At 44.3% G+C, this 12,042-nt stretch overlaps 1 long non-coding RNA gene across 1 annotated transcript; it reads right to left on the bottom strand.

The window, feature by feature from the left end:
* Positions 1-1,955: 1,955 nt before the first annotated feature.
* Positions 1,956-10,488, bottom strand: LOC101933546 (uncharacterized). The gene is made up of 3 exons (XR_006174766.2): positions 10,314-10,488; positions 5,791-5,883; positions 1,956-3,376 (listed from the first exon to the last, which is right to left on the bottom strand). It is a non-coding gene; the product is annotated as an uncharacterized LOC101933546 (long non-coding RNA).
* Between the last annotated feature and the right edge of the window lie 1,554 nt (positions 10,489-12,042).

Here is a 12,042-nt window from a genome sequence, read left to right as displayed (position 1 = left end):
CTGGGGGTCATAGTGGATCACAAGCTAAATATGAGTCAGTGTAACACTGTCGCAAAAAAAAAATGCAGACATCACTCTGGGATGTATTAGTAGGAGTGTTGTAAGCAAGACACAAGAAATAATTCTTCTGCTCTACTCTGCACTGATTAGGCCTCAACTGGAGTATTGTGTCCAGTTCTAGGCACCACATTTCAGAAAATATGTGGACAAATTAGAGAAAGTCCAGAGAAGAGCAACAAAAATGATTAAAGGTCTAGAAAACATGACCTAGGATGAAAAATTGAAAAAATTGGGTTTGTTTAGTCTGAAGAAGAGATGATCAAGGGGAGACATAACAGTTTTCAAGTACATAAAACGTTGTTATAAGGAGGAGGGAGAAAAATTGTTCTCATTAACCTCTGAGGACAGGACAAGAAGTAATGGGCTTAAATTGCAGCAAAGGAGGTTTAAGTTGGACATCAGGAAAAACTTCCTATCAGGGTAGTTAAGGATTGCCTAGAACAAATTGCCTAGGGAGGTTGTGGAATCTCTGTCACTGGAGGTTTTTAAGAGCAGGTTAGATAAAAACCTGTCAGGAATGGTCTAGTTATTATGTAGTCCTGCCTTGAGTACAGGGGACTGGACTAGATGACCTTTCGAGGTCCCTTCCAGTCCTACAATTCTATAACTATATGATTCAGGGTTCAAAGTTGATCATTGAGGCCCTGATTCAGAAGGGAACTTACATACATTAGAGTTAGGCCTCAGTTCTTTTAATTTAGCTTTATTTCATGAAATTAATTCATGAATCCAATGAAAAGTGAAATACTCACTGTATTGTCTTTATGGGTATGTACACAGTGGCGACATGTTCTAACATTTAGGCTCTATCACACAGTCTTGCCACTCAGTGGAGTCACATCTCAGGATGTCCTTTGGTAGTTCGCAAGAGATTTGGAGACTTACCATGTTTCACCTCTTTTCAGTAGTGTTTGGATGTTGGATGCTGAACAGAATGCAAGAGGTAGCAGAGAGTGTTTGAAATGTATAAGTAACTGTGCTATGTAGCTACCCACATGCTCACATCACTAGGATCATACACATACACAGCTAGAGATTTAATTTTGGGGTCAGGTGGAACTGGATTTCATAGGCATAGAACTACATCTGGCAGGCAAACAACAATTCCATTCCATGAAACATTCTGAGGTTTCAAAATTTGGTTTCATTTTCATGTGGAACAAAACGGAGACCACAAAATATGAGAGACATCTAGACCGATTCTCTATAGCCTAGTACAGGGGTTCTCAGAACAATTTTTTTGGTAGCTTCAGAGTGTGGCCACCAACCCTTGCTGGTGGCCGCTCTGAAAATTTTTCCAAACCCGAGCCCCGCCGCCCCAGGCTGAAGCCCAAAGTCGGCTGAGCGCACGTACACTGACCCCATGTGTCTGTAGAGGTGCTGCCCAGAGCCCCCAGGAGGCTGTGTGGTGCAGGCTGCTGATCCCCTGCTGGTGGTACCAGGGAACACCAAGGCAGCCAGGAGCAACAGCTGGATGCTGCCAGGAGGGGCTACTCCCCCCCCAGGGCTGGTGCTACCATTAAGGCAAACTAGGCGGTTGCCTAGGGCGCCAAGATTTGGGGGCGCCCAAAAGCGGTGCCCCCCATTTTTTTTTACAGTGTTTCTGGGCTGGGCTGCTGGTGGTGCGCTGACACATGCGGCTCAGACTCCCTCTCCCAACGCAGTGGCCGCTCCACTTCTCCCGCCTCCCAGGCTTGCGGCGCCAGTCAGCTGTTTGGCACCACAAGCCTGGGAGGGGAAGAGAATTAGAGCGGTGGCGGCGTGCTCGGGGAGGAGGCGGAGCAGAGGTGAGCTGGGGTGGGGAGCTGCCGCACGGCTCCCCAGGGGGAGGGAGCTGCCGTGGGGGGGCCCCTCAGGGCGGAGGGGGGGTGGGGAGCTGCTGCAGGGCTGGGGGGGGGTACAAGGTGGAACTAGGGCATGAAACTTCCTTGCACCGGCCCTGCCCCCCCCTCCCCCAGTATCCACCCAAGAGGCTGTTGTGGCTGCAGAAAAATCCCTTGGTGGCCACATTTGAGAAACGCTGGCCTAGTGTTTAGGGCACTGCTGTAGGATGTGGGAGACCTTGGTTCAAGTTATTGGTTGATCTGGGATGAAAAAAAAAGAGTTGGCTCTGAATATCTCTCTCCAGAGAAACCTTCCTGACAAATTTGTTGTTGAAACCAGTGTTTCCATGTGTGATGGGGTGGAGGGTCCTCATCCAGTGCAGGGTGAGTGCACTCCATCTCTCAAGCCACCTTCTGCCTCTAGGCAGTGAGGTCTAAGGGTTTAAGTCCAGCAATTGGCTCTTTGCTGTAGGGCTGTGCGGCCTAGGAATCAGAATCTATAGGAGTCGTCTGAGTCCCCGGGCTGTAAGGCCAAGTGGCCAGAGTACCTAGTAATATCCTGACTCCCAGAACAATGAGGCCTAGTGGCCAGAGTCAATAATAACAATACCCTGACCCACAGGGCAGTGAGGCCTAGAGGCCAGAGTCAATAGGTTTGCTCAGCCCACAGTGAGGAATTAACCATTCCCCATCCAGTGTGAGGTGAGTGCACCCTGTCACACCATGTAATGGCATTTTATAACAGAAAAACTTTCATCAAACAGTTTGAGTAGCTCTCCATAGCAATACCTTCTCACAATAGGGATGCTGCTCATGCAAACAAACACTTGGAGAGCCCCCAGAAACTAGGTCCAATTTGCCTATCTTGTGTGCCTAGCACATTTTGGGGGCACTGTGTAAATAATAAAGAAGAATGCTCTATATCAAGAGAGGTTTCTCAAAGGCAGTGTCTGCACTAGAATGTTTCTTCATATTTCCCATCATAGAGGTTGTTGGGGCAGCTTTATCAGTGATAGCAGTGGTGGCAGGGCTAGCATGGATGTGTTGCCAGTATTTTTAACCACTGTCTAATCCTGCTCAGGAAGGCCTAGATGGTGGTTTAAAATGCTAGTGAGTACTAACAGCTTTTTTGCGTTAGCGATAATGACAGTGAGAGTGCTAGTAGAAGTGCACCAGGGGGAAATTGAAAGAAAAATGCTAGTGTAGAGAAGGTTGGTAGAAACTTACCACCCACTTTCTACACTACTTCAGTTTTCTACAAGTTTTAACATGAACAGTATTTACTGGAAATAGCTGGCTGTGCCAAAAACATACTAGTTGATTTTTTTTCTCCCAATCATTTACTTTTCAAGAGCCACTGCTATCTCCCAGAAAACAAAGAAAGTTGCTCTGTGCTTGTGCGAGAGCCAGATCTTTGCTTCTCAGGAATTCATCTGCTCCTGCTGTTCATTAGAATCCTCTGTTCGGGACACTGCTTGTAGTTACTTTGGTAACTGCAAATAAAATATGAGAATTTCAGGTAGGGAGTGAGCAGTAAGGAGAGAAAGACACAAACTCTGTTTTCATTCAAATATCTCTAAAATAAAAAAAGGCGGGGGGGGGAACTCTAAGAAAGCAGATGGTGGATTTTAGTGTCACAATCGTTTCCAAGTACAGTGTTTTTTTTCCACATTTTTATGAGCTTCAGAGCATTTAGAATCAAACTGAACCAAAAGAAACAAATATTCTGTTTTTCCTCAAACTACAGCACTTTCCCCATATCTCTGCATTTTAAGGCTCCACACAGCTAAATTGGATAGATGAGACTCTCTCTTCTTTGCCCACATCTGTGTGTTGAAATTGATTTCGTTCAAGATCCTCTGCATCAGTTAACTCATGGTCCCATTGTCATGTTCTTCTGTACCAGATATGGACTGGTCACAAAGTTTGCTTATACACACCATATGTGTTCATCATTATAAGAACTTCTAACACTGTGCCAGAAATGGCTGAGGTTAGTTTAAATAAGGTATTTTACACAGCTCCACCTAGTAGCTGGACAGTTCAGAATTCCATTACATCTCCCCATTTAAGTTCTACATTCCTACCATTTGCAATATTTAAACTATCACTGTGTTTGTAGTTCAGTGCAGATCAGTCTGTTAAGTGTCTCTGAATCATTTTGGTTTTCTAACAACCCAAATGCATAACAACTTGGTCATCTGGCTGTCCATTAGTTGCAATGACTGGCTGTGGTTGATCCAGAATCCTTGAGTCTTCTTCTTGTTCTGCGTCTGCCAGCTGCTCCGTTGATTGTTCTCTCTGAGGATCAAACTGTAGATGTCGATGGTTTCTGTTGGACTCTCCAGCGTCAGTCTTAATCACATATAATCTGGTCATTGAATAATTTTTTCTTTACAACACCTGGAGTTGTCCATCCCTTTTCTCCATCTAATTTGACAAGAACAGCCTCACCAGGTTCTAGTCCTGGCAGTTCTTTTATTGAGTGATATCTGTTGTAAAAGTGTTCATAAGCTCTTTTAGCCCTTTTATCCAATTTGGCTACTCTCTTCATGCTTGACCACTTTGGGGATAACTACTGCTCCACCTTTGGAAAAGAATTTGAGTCATCTTCCCATCATGAGTTGTGCTGGACTGTATCCAGTAGCTGCTATTGGTGTTGATCTGTAATTTAGAAGAGCAAGGAATGTGGATCTTCCTGCTACAGGATTTTCTTGACTGTCTGTACAGCTCTCTCAGCCTCTCCATTTGCTTGTGGGTAATGTGGGCAGCTAGTAACATTATCAAAGTCATATTTCATCTGGAGTTGTGGTCTGTTGTCTTTCACTAGTTGTTCTGGAATACCAAAAGTGACCAAAAGTGCACTTCAGTTTCTCAATAACAATCCAAAGTGTTATACCTTTCAAGTACATTATTTCTATATACCTGGAAAAAATAGTCCACGACAACCAGGTGATGATGTCCTTTGAATCTGCATAAATCTGCAGCTAGTCTCTTCCAAAGTCTTTCTGGTAAAGGTGGTGGTGTTAAAGGTTCTTTGTGTTGTGTTGGTCTGTTAGTGCTGCAATGTTCACATGCAGATAAAAAAAAAAATAAAGTATGTCCTTGCTGATGCCTGGCCACTACACTGACTAGTTGGCCCATTCATGGCATTTAGTTAATCCTTGATGTCCTTTATGGATGAGGTTTAGGATTTCTCCTCTCATTTTGTTTGGAATTACAATGCAATAGCCTTTAACCATGAGTCCATTTGACTTAATTGTCCACATGCTGCAAAGTAGCTTTTTGTCACTTCCTTAGTCTCCTTTAGATACTTTGAGCCTAATGTAACTTAGAATGTCCTGAAGTTGTGTGTCTGTTGAGGATGCTTTTTGTAGCTGGAGTGGTCTCTTTTCTGACACTGGTCTGTATGTGTCCACGGCATCCACGTAGCCTTTTACATCATCTTCAAGTTCATGGGTAGTTGAGTGTGATTCTGGGCTCCGTGACACAGCACCTGCCACTACCAGACTTTTTCCTGGGAGCATATTTAGCAATTGGGGTAAATTGCATTAACTTTAGCAATAAACTTTGATGATGGTTACAAGTGATTTATGGTCTGTTACCACTGTAAACAAATCAATCCACACAGATATCTAGTTGTGCCGGTTCCGGCCTGATACTGGTTAGATGGATGGTGGTTCAGCAAAAGGGAAAAAGCCAGAGGAAACACCAGCAACAGCCTCACACTTTTGGTCCTGTAACTAAACACAACAAATTTGTTTCCTTTCGATCACACTTTAGGTTAATTTGCAGGCAAGGTGAACAATGTGTTTCCACATTATATATGAATAGTCCATTTGCCAGGGAGTGAGAGTATGTGGTTGGTGGAGGTGGATGGGGGAGGGGAATCAAACTTTGCTGTTACTTTTGAAAGAGAAGATTGAGGACTCCAGGAAACATTTTGGATCTGGAGTCTTGACAGCGTTAGCAGGGAGCTGCCGACAAGCCGTGTTCAGACCTGGATAGAGAAGAGTAAACAAGGGAGAGATTATATATAATTATAGACAATCATGTTGCTGGGCATAAACAGGAATCAAAAGCACAGAGGCACTGAAGTTTGGCACATCCCCAAGCCCAGAACAGAAGCCAGCCAGCAAGAGGCAGCGCGACTGGAAAGCTCTTCCCTTTGGGCCTGCTTTCAGTTAGCTCAGGGGCTGTTTTTTCTTCTTTTTTTGGCTTGAGGCATTCCCCCATAAAGAAAGAGTCTGTCTGAGGGAACATGGGAGCCAAACTGAAGTCAGCAGAATCCTTGTCTGTGACATTAATGGATCGCTCTGTGAGAAATGTCAGAAGCATTTGGAAAAGTTACAGCGTGCTTAGGTCAGTAAAAACACGTAGGAATTTCTGAACAAAAATCTCTTTACAAACGCTCCAAGTGTCTCTCTCGCCTACCCTGGGGGCGGACAGTTCCTGCCAGAAGAAGAGGCACTGCAACCTGGAAGCCAAGGGCATCCACATCTAATAGTGGCCTGTTAGCCCCATTCACGATACTGGACACCCAGGCGTTCAGGGTTAACCTCAAAGGGCCACCAGTGTGTTTGTGATGAGACTCACAGCCCACCCACCTGCCCCGGTGTCTGAGCAGCAGGGAAAATAGGCCCTGGCAGTTGGCACAACTCTCTCTGCCTAGCTGTGAATCAGAGGCAAAGGAATGAGCAGGAGGCCTGTAAGATGAACCCCCCCACCCCCACCTGCACTCCTGCCTGGCCCTGCAACAGAGGGAATAAGCAGGAGTGCATGCATGATGGGACCCTCCCTTCGCCATGTGCCTGCCTTTTTGTGACAGCAGCAGAAGGAACGAGCAGGAGGCTCTACATGGGTGGGGGTGTGTGCTCCCCCTCCACCACCTGCCTGCCCTGCATTAGAGCAGCAGTGGGAATGAGCGGTAGGCCCAGTTAATTTTTTTTGTTGGCACAGTTGGACTCTCCCATTACACAAGCAATTGTTTTGTTTTTCAGACCCCGGAAAAGGGGAAGAGTACACCCAGGAAGAACACAGACACCTGAGCTCCCACTTCAAAGGTCTGGTCCTTCAAGGAGTTCTCCAACCAAACCAGGGGAGGCCAAGCTCTCTATTCCTGATAATTCAAAGGTGAAAAGAAGGGGAATTTATATAAGAAATAACAAAACCTACTTTTCAGAACTTCTTTAACAACATAAAAAAAGTGAAGCAGCATATAAACCCATCCCACCCCACACGAACACGTGGCCCAAAATATTTTCCCTAAGGAAAAATAATTGACTGTATTAAAGGGGAAATGACACTTGACTAACTGAATAGTGTCATAGTTTGGTGTGTGACATTATCTGGATTCTAATTTACCCAGATGATACTTTTTTGATGAATTCTCAATAAATAATTCTGTTGTCAAGACATTGTCTTGTAAGACGTCTCAATTTTATGGGTCCTACCAAAATACAGATTGTGCTCATGCACACCTGCTCTCCCTGCTGGCTGTTTAGTAGCTGTACTGGCATCACGCTGTTGCAAAAACAAGAAAGTAAACCAAAAGGTCTGTGTCAATTTCAGCAGTGTTGGAAATAAATCAATAGGTGAGACTAAGGGGAATTGATGTTTGCTAAGTGGAAAGGGGGAAAAACGGGTTAGAAAAGACATGTTGGGGCCCACTCTCATCTGTTGTAAATTCACATGAAGTCAACAGAGCCATGAGATTTATATCAGCTGAGGATCCGGCCCTGTGTTTTCAGAGATCCATGGAGCTACTGCAAGTAATAGGAAATAGAAACAAACAAACAAAAAAACCCCACCAACCAAACTATAAAAGAGTATATTGACAGTGTTCTCTCAACACAAGCCCATCCATGACTTGGGATGGGAATGGTGTCACAATTTTAGCACTCTGGTGAGGGGAATATTGGAGAGCAGAATGACAGCTCTTGGATTGATTCCATCTGCTTTCCTTCCTCTTTCACGTGGATGTGATCAAGAAGGGAGTGGGATGTAAAGCCCTTATCCTGATGGGAAGTCAGAAATGAAATGAGGTTAGTGGTCTCATACCTGGTGGACACCAATCACAAATCCCTCATAAAGGCAGACTCCAAAAGCACAGCTCATCAGTGTTATTTTAAAAAAAGTGTATTAAAGGTTTAACAAGCTGGAAAAAAACAGAAGCTTTGGGGAGGATGGATCTGATAGGCAGTCAGAAAATCCTACTTCACGCACCAAAGTAAGACTTGCAAGGCAAAAGGAATCAAAAAAGTGAGCCACCTAACAAGTAACATACAGAGAGTATATTTCCAGCAGGTGTCTTGGAAGAGGCCATTGGTGGAACAAAGTATTTTTTCCTGTCCTATCTGCAGCAAAAATTATGTGGAGTTTTCATTAGCTGATGGATTATTTTTTGCTTTGCAAACCTCATTCGCATGTGCCTGAGGAGAGGTTTTTCATTGTGGAGATTTGGGGATGAGCCAATGAGATATGTTAGCAGGGGGTCTCTGTTCAGGAGAGGCCCAGAGCTGGAATATCTGTGACTGTAGCAAGTCAGCATTGAGGTGCATCCGCAGAGCTCTGTGGGAACCCAAGGCTAAAATAGCAGATACTGAAAGTTAGCATTGGGGAAAACAGCATAAGTGGCTTTCTGCCAATTTCCCATGTGTAAGGGGTATTCTTGGGTGGCATGGTGGGGGCCTGAAAGCCTGGTTGGAAGGTCTCTGTCTTCTGACCATTCCCAGCTGCCTAGGCAACCTCTTGGAGCCATAGGAAGCAGGATCAGTTTCCAGCTAGTCACAGAATTCAGGGGGAAATGGTGATGCACCTTTACTCCCACCACCTTCCTGAGCTTTGCTGAAGGCAGCAGCTCAGAAGGTGGGCCCAAAAGTCCAGCACCACTTCCTCAAAATCTCAGTGGGCTTAACTGATTGCATTAAGGGAGGCTTTGGGTTGGAGCCAGCAGGGAAAGGAAACTTTATCCTCCAGCCTAGAGCTAAGGTCACTGGTGGGACAGTGTATGGTGGGAAGGATATCAGATCTGCACACATTAAGTAAACTCCAGTATTAATTGCAATCTTAATATCTGGGTTGGTGCCTAAAAGCTAGAGACACAGATGCCTAGAAATGCCAAGCAGAAAACATGAGAGAGACAATGTGAGTGAAATCATATCTTTTACTGGACCAACTTTTGTTGGGGGAAGAAGAGACAAGTTTTCAAGCTTCACAGAGCTCTTCTTCAGGTCTGGGATCAACACGGCTACAACAACACTGCAAACGACAGAAAACATGACTTCCTGATTTTCCTCATTTCTGTAATGTTGCTGTCATTCTTTACACATATTTTTCAAATAAATATTTCAACTCTATAAAAAAAAATCAGTGCCATCGAGCTAAAATGAGGTGAGTAATCCTGTAATACCAAACCAGCATGCATAGTTCAACTTTCATAAGCAACCTGCAGTGAATGCAAGAAGAAAAGAAGCAGTTTTGTTAAGGAAACATTTCTGTTTCAAGTTTCTGAAGGATTATTATGAACTGTTGCAAATTAAAACCTGAGATGCCAGGCTCAGGTGTATGCATGTGTGTATATAAAGAACTGGTTGGAATTTATTTCCCATGTGGAATATTTCAATGAACATGAAAAAAGATTGTTGTAATCTTATGTGGAAATTGAACTTTTTGTCAAAAAACAAAAGCCAAAAAGTTCAGCCACAATATTTTTAGTTTGGGGGTGAGAGGAGGCTAGATGAAAAGTGAAAATTTTCTTCAGTAAGCAAACTCTTTCCATAAAGCAAGCAAACAAACAAAACCCATTCAGTTGAAAAACCAAATTCAGTTGAAAGCCAGATTCAACAGAAAATTTTCAACCAGCCCATATTTATTTTTTCAAACTATTATTTCAATTGGAAACTTCCCCTCCTTCCCCCCCGTATTAGCCCTAACTGCTCTCACTAGTTATTAGTGCTGGGTGGGGGCGAGGAAAGCAGCATCTACAATAAAAGCAACAAAAAACAGCAAAGAAAAGCATTCTGATCTCAGTGTATCACATCGGCAGATAAGCAAGGGAAATCACAAAACATGACACTTCAAGAGCTGCGAGGACAGTTGCTACATCTGCTGAAGAAGACTCACTCACAGGTTTATTAGCTTGGTTACCACAGATAAGATCTAACACTTAAGCTGATTCAAAGAAACTTGCAGGCATTTTCATAACCTATCTAACAAGGGTGGTTGGGTAGTTAAAAACCTACATTTAATTAAACAAAATCATGTTTGAAAATATTCTAAACTGCATATGTTGCAGTTTCTGCCTTTTGGGTTTATTTTATTTTTTTTAATTCCCCAGATCATGAAAAAAACAAGCCAACAGAATTTGAGAATTTGGATGCACACACAACAGAACAAAAGCAAAAAGAGAAGGGAGCAAGATCACTTAACCATCCGATTCCTGTGAGAAGAGTCAAAATGTGCCCCTGGCTCAAGCTACCACTGTTGGTGTCAGTAAAGCGCTAATCAATAGACGCTGATGATGGCGCAGTGCAGAATGCAGCGCTGTACGGAAGCAGCCCAGAGCAGGGTTACAGCGGACAGGGCTAAAGTCCCCAGATTACAATAAAGCAGCTTGAAGGTGACAGATTTCATTGTTGAAGGTGATAAAATTCCACATGGCATGTTGCAAAACAAGGGTCGGAATTCAGAGCTGGAGTAATTGCATGACACAATGCAAGGAATGGTTACCCTCCTCTCCTTTTCATGTGGCCAGCACAGAAAACACTGAAATTCTCGAGGTTTCTGACAGGCTGCTATGGTCCCTTTCATCAGACCAGGGCTGGATGGCCTGGAACATGGCAGGCCAAAGTGCAACTTGTGGGTTGAACATTGGGTCTGATCCTCCCTTGCTTTGCATCTTATATTGTCAGTTACAGCCAGCGGCAGGAGTAAAATGCCACCTGATCAGAATAGCAGTGTTTACCGTTGCATTGCACAGGTGTGAATGATGACACAAGGGGCAAAGCTGTGGAAAATCAGAGCCATTGTCCCTAGAAACAGGTTGTGAGGGTCTAACCTGAGACATGCAAGCACCACTCAGGAACATGACAGGGTCTCAGGTGCAGTACCCTATCTCCATCCAAGTGGCCAGGTCTCCAGCCCGGGGGCCGCGCATTAAAGACAAAAGGGTGTGCCATTCTGTTCTATTTTGTGCTGTGTAGAATGTCTACATTGCAAAGCAAAGGGATGATTGTAGCAAGCGTAGCTTTAGTCTAGCTACCATGGATAACAATAGTAGTTTAGACATTAAGGTGCTGAAGCCCGTACAGCAGCCATCTGAATACAAGCCCAATGGGGGCCCTGGGTACTTACTCTGGTTGCTAGCCTGCAATTCACCAAACATGGCCCCTCATTTGGGCAGAGCTGGCCTAACTCCTGACCTAGAACAAGCGACTGGACTTTTCCTGAAAATGTTTGCACTTTGACAAACCCTGATGCCCTTATGCAGGCAAAACTCCCCATGTCCTCACTCTGTTTTGCTCAGGCACTTGAAAAGGGCTGAGTAAGGGCAATTATTGTTATTATTTGGGGCTGATAAGAGATCTGATGGGCTGTGCCTGCTGCCTACTATGAGGCTGTTTGAAATGCAGGAAAGAAGCAGCTAGCAGAAACAAGAAGGCAAGGGGGGGGGGGAATTAATAAGTCAAAGCCTGAGACTGAACTAGCAATTAGATCAGCCACGGAATATATTTAAGTCAAATCAATCCAGAAGGGAATTTCAGTCACAACGCGCGCTCTCTCTCCTTCCCCTGCCCACAGCCCAGGGCATTACAGTCCCCTTAGTCAGACAAGGTGAGAAATATAGCAACAGTGAGTCTCCTAAGATGCTTTATCACAGTTTTGTAAAGTCCTAGTTCATCTTTCCTCTCGCGGATTTATTTACATATTGATTTATTTATTCAACTCTCTTTGTCAAGCAAGCCCCTTGAGATTAAACCATTTTATTTACAAAGACATTGGGGGTCACAGATACGAACAATTAAGTCAGCCGAGGTACATCTTTGCATGCACTCTCACACTGATGTGATGAGCAGACGAATCAATCTTGTCAGTGATTCAGGGGTAAGGTGGGGGGCTGCTCGAGCCCCAGATATCTGAGTTGGTCAATAGCTGCTGC

The sequence above is a fragment of the Chrysemys picta genome, chromosome 10 (assembly GCF_011386835.1).
Source record: "Chrysemys picta bellii isolate R12L10 chromosome 10, ASM1138683v2, whole genome shotgun sequence".
NCBI classification, from domain to species: domain Eukaryota; kingdom Metazoa; phylum Chordata; order Testudines; family Emydidae; genus Chrysemys; species Chrysemys picta.
This window is presented reverse-complemented; position numbering and strand designations above follow the sequence as displayed.